Here is an 11,026-nt window from a genome sequence, read left to right on the forward strand (position 1 = left end):
AGCAATTTCTTGCTTGACACATCTCCAAAAGCAAGGGACTTAAAAGCAAAAATGAACTGTTGGCACTTCATGAAGATAAAAGGCTTCTGCACTGCAAATGAAACAATCAACAAAACTAAAAGTCAACCGATGGAATGGGAAAAGATATTTGCAAATGACATATCGGATAAAGGGCTGGTATCCAAAATCTATAAAGAACTTACCAAACTCCACGCCCGAAAAATAAATAATCCAGTGAAGAAATGCACAGAAGACATGAATAGACACTTTTCCAAAGAAGACATCAGATGGCTAACAGACACATGAAAAGATGCTCAACATCACTCATCATCAGGCAAATACAAATCAAAATCACACTGACATACCACCTCACACCAGAGTGACTAACATGAACAACTCAGGACACTACTAGATGCTGGCGAGGATGTGGAGAAACGGAAATCCTTTTGTACTGTTGATGGGAATGTAAACTGGTTCAGCTGCTCTGGAAAACAGTGTGGAAGTTCTTCAAAAAATTAAAAATAGAACTACCTTACAACCCAGCAATAGCAGTACTAGGAATTTATCAAAGGGATACAGGAGTGCTGATGCATAGGGGCACATGTACCCCCAATGTTTATAGCAGCACTTTCAACAATAGCCAAATTATGGAAAGAGCCTAAATGTCCATCAACTAATGAATGGATAAAGAAGATGTGGTTAATATACAATGAAATACTACTTGGCAATGAGAAAGAATGAAATCTGGCCATTTGCAGCAACATGGATGGAACTGAAAGGTATTATGCCGAATGAAACAAGTCAGTCAGAGAAAAACAGATATCATATGTTTTCACTCATATGTGGATCTTGAGAAATTTAACAGAAGACCATGGGGGAAGGGAAGGGGAAACAAATAGGTACAGAGAGGGAAGGAGGCTAACCATAAGAGACTCTTAAATACAGAGAACAAACTGAGGGTGGACGGTGGCATGAGGTAAAGGGGAAAGTAGGTGATGAGGATTGAGGAGGGCACTTGTTGGGATGAGCACTGGGTGTTGTATGTAAGCAATGAACCACAAGAATCTACCTCAAAAACTAAGAGCACACTTCACACATCGTATGTTAGCCAATTTGACTATCCCAACATGGTTATCTCAGCATCTATGCAGACCAATCCAGAAATGGATTTGCAAATAATTCAGTTAAAACAGAAGTTTATTTTCCAGTGGGAAGATAAGCCAGCAAACTGAGGTTTTCCATGAGGTATGAAGTTGATTTTCAACTTCCCTAGGTATGAGGAGACAGTGGGATGAGTTCTCATCTAACCCTGTGAAATGGGATCAGTTTAACTCAACAATGCAAATGACTCCCAGCATTTCTAGGATCATCAAGCCCTTCCCCAAGGATGATGATGTTAGAGTGACAATTCTGTTCTGAGTTCAGAAGTGAATTAAGTCACCTATTTGCTAAGTATCCCTCCTGGAAGGTGAGTCACCTTTGCCCCAGATTCTGCTGGAAAGGCAAACCTCCACCAAAGTTCATCAGTTCCTATTATCTCCTTCATGTTGATGAGGGATCATAAGGCAAGTTAAGGACACAAGCTAGCACAACCATCTCACCCCCCTTGTGGGATATGTGTGACATTCCTCAGGCACTCCTGGCCTGCCCAAGAAACAAAGGAAAGGACGGAAAACAAATGGTTAAACAGATAGATTCTCCATCAGTTTACAAATATCTTAGTAATATTACAAGAAAAGGGCAATCTTATCAATATCCTGATCTCTAGGAACTCCCTATTATCTTAATGATAATGCTTTGCTAGAGGGTAAAACAAGTTTGGCCTGACAATAGCTAGGCCTCCAGTCATTGTGAGTCTCCTTTGCCAAATGGAAATATCCCTTTAAGAAACTTCCTTTTGACTTTACCTCCCCCAACTCCACTCTGTACAGCCCCAGTGCAGCTCTTTCTGCCCATGGGTCCTGTCCTCATGCTTTAATCAAATCACCTTTTTGCACCAAAGATGTTTTCAACAATTCTTTCTTGGCCATTGGCTCTGAACCCCCACTACCATTCCAAAACCCCATAAATGTCATAAACAATTTGGCAGGGATTTTAAAAGGAAAAGAGATTATAGATAAGTAGGCAAGTTGCCATTCACCTTGCAGTTTAAAATAACACCTCTTCTGCTCTCATTAAAGTGTTCAAAAAGCTTCATGCTCCAGCATAAAAATCGTATTACACCTGAAAAAATTCGTAGGGAATTTTTTTCTTTACAATGGTCCTCAGACCAATCTCAGAATTCAAACCACAGAGGAGTGAATCAAGGGACATCTAGTTCTGGTCAAATACTGGGATGCCCGAGAAAGGACTTTCTAGTCACCTAGGTCCAGAAGAAGCTCTCAGCTACACCCCAGGCTTTTCTCTGTACTTGAATATGGTTAGCAGGCAGACACTTCAGAGTGTCCCAAAATAATGAATTAGGACTGAAAACGGCAAAGGAGTCTTTTCAGAGGAGGGAAAATTACTCCTTCTTCCCATTTGAATAAGTTTCTGCATTCTTTCCTATTAAAACAAACAAAAAACTACTTTATTTCCTCAATTGTACCAGTTTAGATTCTTTCCATCAATCCCAGTCTCACGGTGATTCCCAGAAAACTGGGCAGATCCAAGTTTTGTTAGGTCTGAAGCCAATACAATAAGACAAAGAATTGGGCTTTTTAAGAAAAAGAATACAAATTTATAAATGCAAAATTAAGGTAAAATTTAATATTTATTTAGAATGAAAAATATATAAAATGAATTACTGGGAGCATGGAGATCTAGACCCTTATCTTCTATAACCTCTTTAAGGCATTTTACCAGAAATGCTTATATGGAAATTTTTCCCGGTGGCACTCTGAGTTCCCCTCCTTCTATAACCAGAATCTAGAGCATTCTATAACTCCAAGCACCTGCAGTACTCAAAACTTTAAATTTCACCTTAAATCTTCCTTTACAATTTGTGATTGTTTCTGGCCCAATTTACCCCATAAATCTTTGTATTGAGAGGCCATTTTCTACCTTGGGGTTTACTATTGCTAGAAAGTTCGTTCTATAGAACTGATTTAAGTGATTTTAAGTTATTTCTTCTTGATTTTTCTTGATCAATAGGTTATTAATACCCAGTTGAAAGAACATATGATGTTAAACACTCCATAGCTTTATAATTTTCAAGACTTTGTGCGTGCATACGGGGTTACTCACCAACCCATATGAGCAACTTAAGGGCAGATTTATCTCTGAATTTCTATAACCAAACCAACTGCCTGGCATATATGTTAATTTTTTTTGAATAAATAGTTGAAGGGCTGATTATTCACTGTATATTTCTTGTTGCCTTACATAATTAGAAAATCACAAAGAATTGAAATGATAGAACAGACACAATTTAGAATAGCCTGCTGAAATTCCATTTAAGAGAAATAAGTAGTAATCTGTGGCAGACTTTTCTTCATCATTTAAGTGAAGAGTTAAAGTAACTTCTTCCTAAAGTTTGCCTATTATTAAAATTAGCATCATCACATGATTTTTACTCAATGTTTTTTTTTCAGCAAACAGAAAATAAATTGATGTCTTTTTCAATCTCTTCACTTTGGTTTCTTGTACCAGTGATTTCCTTAACTAAAAGGTACAGCCTTTTATCATAATTGGATCATGGTACTGTCATTTTGCTTTTCATATATTTACATCTTTTATATACTTCCACAATATGGCAAAATATTATTGAAGTCAGTTTTTGTTTGTGTTTTTTTGGGTGGGTGGCAGGGAGGGAAGTGAAAGCTACTAATTTATACCATGATTTCCACTTTGCAGGTATTCAAAAAAAAAGGTTAAAATTATTTTTATCTCTCCTTTACACAGGAGCCAGTTCTCTTCATTTAAGCAGCACCCCAAAGAAAAAAATCTATAAGGGCCAGACAGGTGATATAACTGAACTATGTGGACAAGGTGTCTGTGAGTAGTGAAATGGCATGTTCTTTCTAAACAGGATGGATGGCTGCTATTTAGTTCCAACTCCACAGGAATACAAGCCCATAGTATGTACATTCCACATCTTCCAGCTTTCCATGAGAAGCCAGAAATATGTTCGTTCTTGCTTTTAATTTCAGCTTTATTAATGTATAATTAACATACAAACTTGCAAGATATTTAAAGCCTGCACATTGGTATCAGGATCAAGATGGCAGAGTAGGCAGCTCCTGAGTTATCTTTCTCCCCTGGGCACACCAAAGCTGCAACTGCATATACAGCAAGTCTCTGTAACAATGACCCAGTAACTAGAAAAATAGCTCCTCCACAGCCAAAGATTTACAGAAAAAGCCACATTGAGAAGAGCAGAAGGGGCAGAGATGCAGCTGCACTTGTAGGCACAGTGACCCGCAAAAGGAAGGGATTTCACAGGCGTGGAAGTCCTCCCTAAGGAGTGACGTGCTAAAGTCCTATATCAGGCACCCCTTGCCCTGGGTTCCTATATCAGGAAGATGAGTCCCCCTATCACAAAGCTTTGAAAATACCCACTTAACTCCAGAGCTTTGAAAAATCAATGAAGATTAACTCTAAGAGAGACAGAGAGATATAGGAAACCAATACTTCTCCCTTAAAGTACCCACACACAAACACTCTCTCCTTTACACAGCACAGAGGCAGTTTGAAAAGTGCTTGGGGTATATGTGAAGATTTGTTGACTAATTCTAAGGCATCTGCAGAAGGGGCAGAGGTCTGTAGGAACTTTCTAGAGAAATGGAAGCACTAGTGGAAAACATTTTTCTTGCCCTCTTGCCTAGCTAACCTGACACAGGCAGGTGCCAGTTCTGACACTCCTCACTGCCTTGCTAGCAACACCCAACCCACGCTGGCATTCCCCTGCTGACCAGCCCTATCCTACCCACCCACTTCAGCAAGCACCCCCTAAACCACTTGAAGCCCCACCCACCAGCATGCCCATGACAGTTACCACCCAAGGGTGCCTGGGTGGCATAGTCGGTTAAGCATCCGACTTCAGCTCAGGTCATGATCTCATGGTCCGTGGGTTCGAGCCCTGCATCAGTCTCTGTGCTGACAGCTTAGAGTCTGGAGCCTGTTTTGCATTGTGTCTCCCTCTCTCTCTCTCTGCACCCCCTCTGCTCATGCTTTGTCTCTGTCTCTCAAAAAAATAAATGTTAAAAAAAATTAAAAACAAAACCAAAAACAAAAACAGTTACCACCCAGACACAAAAAGAGGGCACATGTAGCCCACACATGGGATATACCTAGAACACTTGGTTCTGGGGGCCAGGTGGGATTGCACTTCTAGGCCCCATAGGATACCTTATACATAAGGCCACTCCTTCAACAGCAGGAAACATAGATGATCTACCTAACATATAGAAACAAACACAGAGATTGGGATGTTTGGGTGACTCAGTCGGTTAAGTGTCCAACTTCGACTCAGGTCATGATCTCACGGCTCGTGGGTTCAAGCCCCTCATTGGGCTCTGTGCTGACAGCTCAGAGCCTGGAGCCTGCTTCAGATTCTGTGTCTCCCTTTCTCTCTGCCCTCCCCAGTCGTGCTCTGTCTCTCTCTCAAAAATAAATACACATTTAAAAAAAAATTTTTTTAAGTAATACTCCACTTGGCAAGGTTATCATTCAGAATTGTAAGAAAGATAAAGAGTTTCCTACACAGACATAAGTTAAAAGAGCTCATCATCATAAAACCAGCCTTTCGAGAAATGTTAAAGGAGCTTCTTTAAGCAGAAAGGAAAAGGCCATAACAAGTAAGAAAAGAAAATTAATAACAAGATAGCCAAGATATAGAAGAAACCTAAATGTTCATTGGTAGATGAGTGTATAAAGAATATACATTCTTGTGTTATTGTGTGTGTGTGTTATTGGAGTATTTATGCTAATCTAATACTTACGTATAGCTGTTTATATGCTATTGGAATATTTCTGCTAAATGAAATATCCAGACAAAGAAAGACAAATATTGCATGATATTATTTACATGTGGATTCTAAAAAAGAAAAAAGAAAGTCAAAAGTATAGAAACAGAGAATAGAAAAGTGGTTTCCAGCAACTGGGGGTTGTGGTGAAGAGGGAGAGGTTGGTAAAAGGGTATAAACCTTTAACTGTAAGATGAATAAGATCTGTGGATCTAATGTATAACATGTGTGACTATAGTTGATAACACTGTTTTATATAATTAAAATTTGCTAAGGGAATAGAACTTAAATGTTTTCATCAAAAAAAAAAGAAATTATATATATATATATATAATTATTAATTAACTACATGAGGGAAATCTTTCACATACATGTAATCACCATGAGATGATGATGATGATGATGATGGTTATACTTAAGCAAATGGAATCTACTGGCTTATAAAATTAAAGGGAGTATATCTGTCTTTAGAGATAGCTTGATACAGAGCTCAAGAGAGATCAGAAAGCGGTCAGCTTTCTTGGTGTCAGTATTCGCTACATCCTGAGGCCCCAGTGGCAGTGAGATGGCTAGAGGCTCTTGCAGATTCCTATAGCACTGGAAATTGAGAGTTTTACAGAAATCTCGTTTCCTCTTGAGATACCATGCATCTGTCCTTGCCCAATCTGTGTGTCCAGAACACTATAGTTTGTCTGTTCAGAACTAACTCACTTGCTCTACCCTGGGGCCCAAAGGTAGAGTTCAGGAGTCCACATCACAAAAGTGAAGAGGGAATGTGTTGGGAAGACAGTTGTAGATTTCCCACAGGGAAACCAGAGTATAGTTACTACTAGAGAGGTGAAAACAAAAACACCCAGTGGACCACCATGTGCTTAGCACTTCCTGTGCTATGTTATGGTCACATACGTTTATCTCTTTCTCTAACACCATGATGAGCTGTTTGAGAAGAAGCATGTGTCCTGAATCTTTTTATATCTAAGATCTACTCAGTGTGCTAGATGATACAATGCCTGCACCAAGTCAGATCTGTAAATATTTGTTGATTTCAATTCTTGAATACTGCACATACACGCATAAGTTTAGAGGGGCACATACACCAACACTGGTAATTACAGTATGTTCAAATTTTTCACAAGGCATCAAACTCTTTCTTAAAGTTTGACTGAAAGACTGTTCTCACACTACATCTACTTCAGTTACTTCTTCTGTAATATCTTTGGTTTGTCTTAATATTTATTATTTCTACTATGAATTCATCCTTACTTATTTTCTCAGTCATATATTTCAGCCCACATTTAATTTATCACTTCCTAAGTGTTCTAATCCCTTCAAGTCTTCTCAAAGTGTGCTCCATGGAAGAACGGCATCAGCATCATCTGGGAGCTTGTAAGAAAAGTAGAACATCAGGTCCCACCCCAGACTTGCTTGAACCATATTGGCATTATTTTAATTTGCACTGTAGTTGACATACAATATTATATTAGTTTCAGGAGTACAACATAGTGATACAACACTTATATACATTGCAAAATGATCACCACAAGAAGTTTAGTTACCATTTGTAATCATACAAAGTTATTACAATATTATTGGCCGTATTCCTTATGCTATGCTTTACAACCCTACCATTTACTTATCTTATAACTGGAAGCTTGTACCTCTTAATATCCTTCACCTATTTTGCCCATGCCCCTATCCACCTCCCCTCTGGCAACCACCAGCTTGTTCTCTGTATTTATAAGCCTATTTCTGTTTTGTTTTTTAGATTCCACGTATAAGTGAAATCATATGGTATTTGTCTTTCTCTAACTTATTTCACTTTTAATACCCTTTAAATCCATTCATGTTGCCTCAAATGGCAAGATTTCATTCTTTTTTTGTGGCTAAGTATTATTCTGTTGTATATATGCCACATCTTCTTTATCCATTTATCTATTGGTGGACATTTGGGTTGTTTCCATATGTTGGCTATTGTGAATAATGCTGCAGTGAACATAGGGGTGTGTATATCTATTCAATATCCTGTTTTCATTTTCTTTGGATATATATCCAGAAGTGGGATTACATATAGAGATTGGTGGATCATGGTTTTGGGGTTTTTTTCTTTTTCTTTTTTTTTTTTTTCAATCTTGGAGTTCAATTTAGTTTCATTGTAGTTCAATTTAGCAAACCACCACCACCACCCCCCAAAAACTTGCAAACCTAACAAAATACATCAGTGGACTTAGGTTGTCCACAGCTTCCAGTGTGTGACATCCAGTTTGACAATCACAATTTTCTTAATACTGGAGGAAATTAAAAATTCATTTTTGTTTTATTTTTCTGAAAGAAATTTAAAATAATAACCCCTATACTTTGAGAGTTCAGGGTCCTATGAATAACAGAATGGAATTATTTCAGGATATGAGAATATAGAGATTGAAATTTGAAGGATTATTAAAGGGGAAAAAGTGGCATAAACCCAGAAAAGAATTGTTTCCCTAGACTGAGAGACACCACAGAGGCAAATTTCCAAATGGCAGAGCCTAGAGCCCTTCTATTATCTCTAGAGTCCTATTATTTCTAGGAGATGACACAGTTGGCTGCATGGATACATGGATGTCCATGAAATGAACACCAAAAAAGTAGAACAACCTATATTCAGATGCACTGTATAAACTTGACCACCATCATTTCAGTGGTTACCATTATGGGCTTCAATCTAGAGCCCAGTTCCTAATTTTCATTGATTATAAAAGTGGCAAGGACTTCTAGTCATTTTCTATGCCCCTGTCCCACTTCCATGGTAGTAGGATTTTGAGTGAGGCACTCAGCCAATAACTACATTCCCAAATTCCCCTGCAACTAGATGTGGCCATGTGACCATTTTCTATTGAAGCAGAAATAATGTGTACAACCTTAAGGACATACCCACAAAAGGAGGTGGCCTCTTCTCTTTCTTTCCCTAAAGTAGAATGAGGGCAGTAAACCATCTTGGATCAAGAACTGAAAACCTTGAGTTGACAAAAGCAAGTCAAAACACAGAAGGCAATCCCACTAACCCCTGGCCACCTGGCCAGAATATAATGTGAGAAAATAAATGTTTTTAACTTGTATAAGGCGCTGAATTTATAGCTGCCTTTGTCACTTTAGACTAATTTACACATAACGAATTCAAGATGCCCTGGAGTTTTTATAAAGATCCCAAAGAATACATCAAACCTCATACAAAAAAAAAAAAAAAAAGAATAAATGACTGAAAAAAAGGAAATTCTATGCTTAAGAAATTCCAAGGGCCAGGAGGAGTTGGTATCAGATTTAATTTTATTTAGAAAAATGTACGTACACACCCAAAGTAGGGAATTATTCATGCTGATTACCTGTTTTTGCCACTGAAAGAAGAAATAACACTGAATGTCTTGGCAGTTCTAGTCTTGAAGCATTTCCTTCTATAATCCACCTAGGCTAAGATCTGAGTACTTTGAGATGCTGCTCATGAAGATATTGGAAACTTTCCATAATGGATCTATTCCTACCCTCAAAGAAAGTATCATATATTTATTTATAGTAACTTGTTTTGATGACTAGTACTGACTATGATTTGTGCTTTGATTACTTTGGACAGGGGCCTGAAATTTTTATGACAACAAATGTTTAAAATAAAATAATTTATTGTCTCTCAATAGCAAATTTAGGTACATGAATTTTTTTATCCACCACTTCATCATACTTGACGGTTTTTTATTCTTCTTTTCAAAATTAGACTCAAATTTTTTTTATTTAATAGATTGATGAAATAAGGATGTAAGAAAATAAGTAGAAACCCAATTTAGTGAAAGAACATGGTAAGGAATGAGATCATATATATTTATGACAGCTTCAGCTTATTATTAGATGTATCATTTATGATAACAAGCCTCAAAGGTACAATTAACCCAAACATAATATTAGAATGAACATCAACAATCCCTTTAAATTATTATATAACTCTTAACAGAACCAAATATATTGCAGGGAGCTTTGTTATTGTTGCTCTAAAGCCTAGGGAACATTTCCTTTTATGGAAGAATAAAATCCAAGGTCTATTTCCTTGTCTGAGAGGTCTTTTAGCCTGCATAAGGATAAACAAAAAATCAGGCAGTTCCTATACTTTAACAAATATGTAAATGAATGTTCAAAGCTATTTGCTGAGCATGATTAAATATAATAAGTAATCTATATCAAAACATTTTCATCAGTTGAGATTGTATCCTGCATTACTTGGACTTCTTCCATCCCTGTGGTCTGGGGCAGTCTTTCATAACACACATCTTTCCCAGGACACCCTCTTTCACATCTGTGGAATAAATGAATGAGTGAAGGGAAGAATAAATGAACACCAGCCAAAATTCCCATCAAGTTGAAATATAGGGTATCTACCTATAACAACTTAATTTACTTGAATCATTTTGTTTATCTATATTCTTAGTAAAATTTCCCTTCAAAATAGGGAGGCCATTTGAAGGTTTGCCAGGGTAAGTGTTAGATATTGCCACACCTTGGTTCGTAAAGATATGTCACTGGGCATAACTAGGCATTCCCTAACCTGGGAAATACATGGAAAGCTAAAATATATATTGAGAGAGAAAATCATGGAACATATTATGTATATAACACATAACTGGGCATTTCCTGAACTGGAAAATACCTGGAAGGCTGCCAATATAGCCCTGAAGCAATAGAGTTCAGGGCAATATAGAGCAACACTGTCCAATAGTGGTGTGAGCCACAAATGCAAATTACATATGTCATTTTAAATTGTCTAGTAGCCACACTAAAAAAATAAATAAAAAGAAATAAGTGAAATTAATTTTAATGATTTATTTTATTTAGCTGAATATATCCTAATTGTTACACTTCAGTATGCAATCAAGAACAAAATTATTAATGAGATCTTTTCTATTTTCACAAACTAAGTCTTCAAAATCTGGAGTGTATTTTACAATTAAACTACTATTCAATCTAGACTAGGTGTACCCAAAGTGTTCCATAGACTCATGAGGCCAGTAGCCACCATCCTGAGCAGCATAGACAGACTTCAGAACTTTTCCTTTTATTCTGAG

At 37.3% G+C, this 11,026-nt stretch overlaps 1 long non-coding RNA gene across 1 annotated transcript; it reads right to left on the bottom strand.

Annotated features, from left to right (window-relative positions):
* Window positions 1-978: 978 nt before the first annotated feature.
* LOC123583270 lies at window positions 979-10,577 on the bottom strand. Its single transcript, XR_006704814.1, has 3 exons — window positions 10,563-10,577; window positions 2,271-2,274; window positions 979-1,117 (listed from the first exon to the last, which is right to left on the bottom strand). It is a non-coding gene; the product is annotated as an uncharacterized LOC123583270 (long non-coding RNA).
* Between the last annotated feature and the right edge of the window lie 449 nt (window positions 10,578-11,026).

The sequence above is a fragment of the Leopardus geoffroyi genome, chromosome B1, assembly GCF_018350155.1.
Source record: "Leopardus geoffroyi isolate Oge1 chromosome B1, O.geoffroyi_Oge1_pat1.0, whole genome shotgun sequence".
Classification (NCBI taxonomy): Eukaryota; Metazoa; Chordata; class Mammalia; order Carnivora; family Felidae; genus Leopardus; species Leopardus geoffroyi.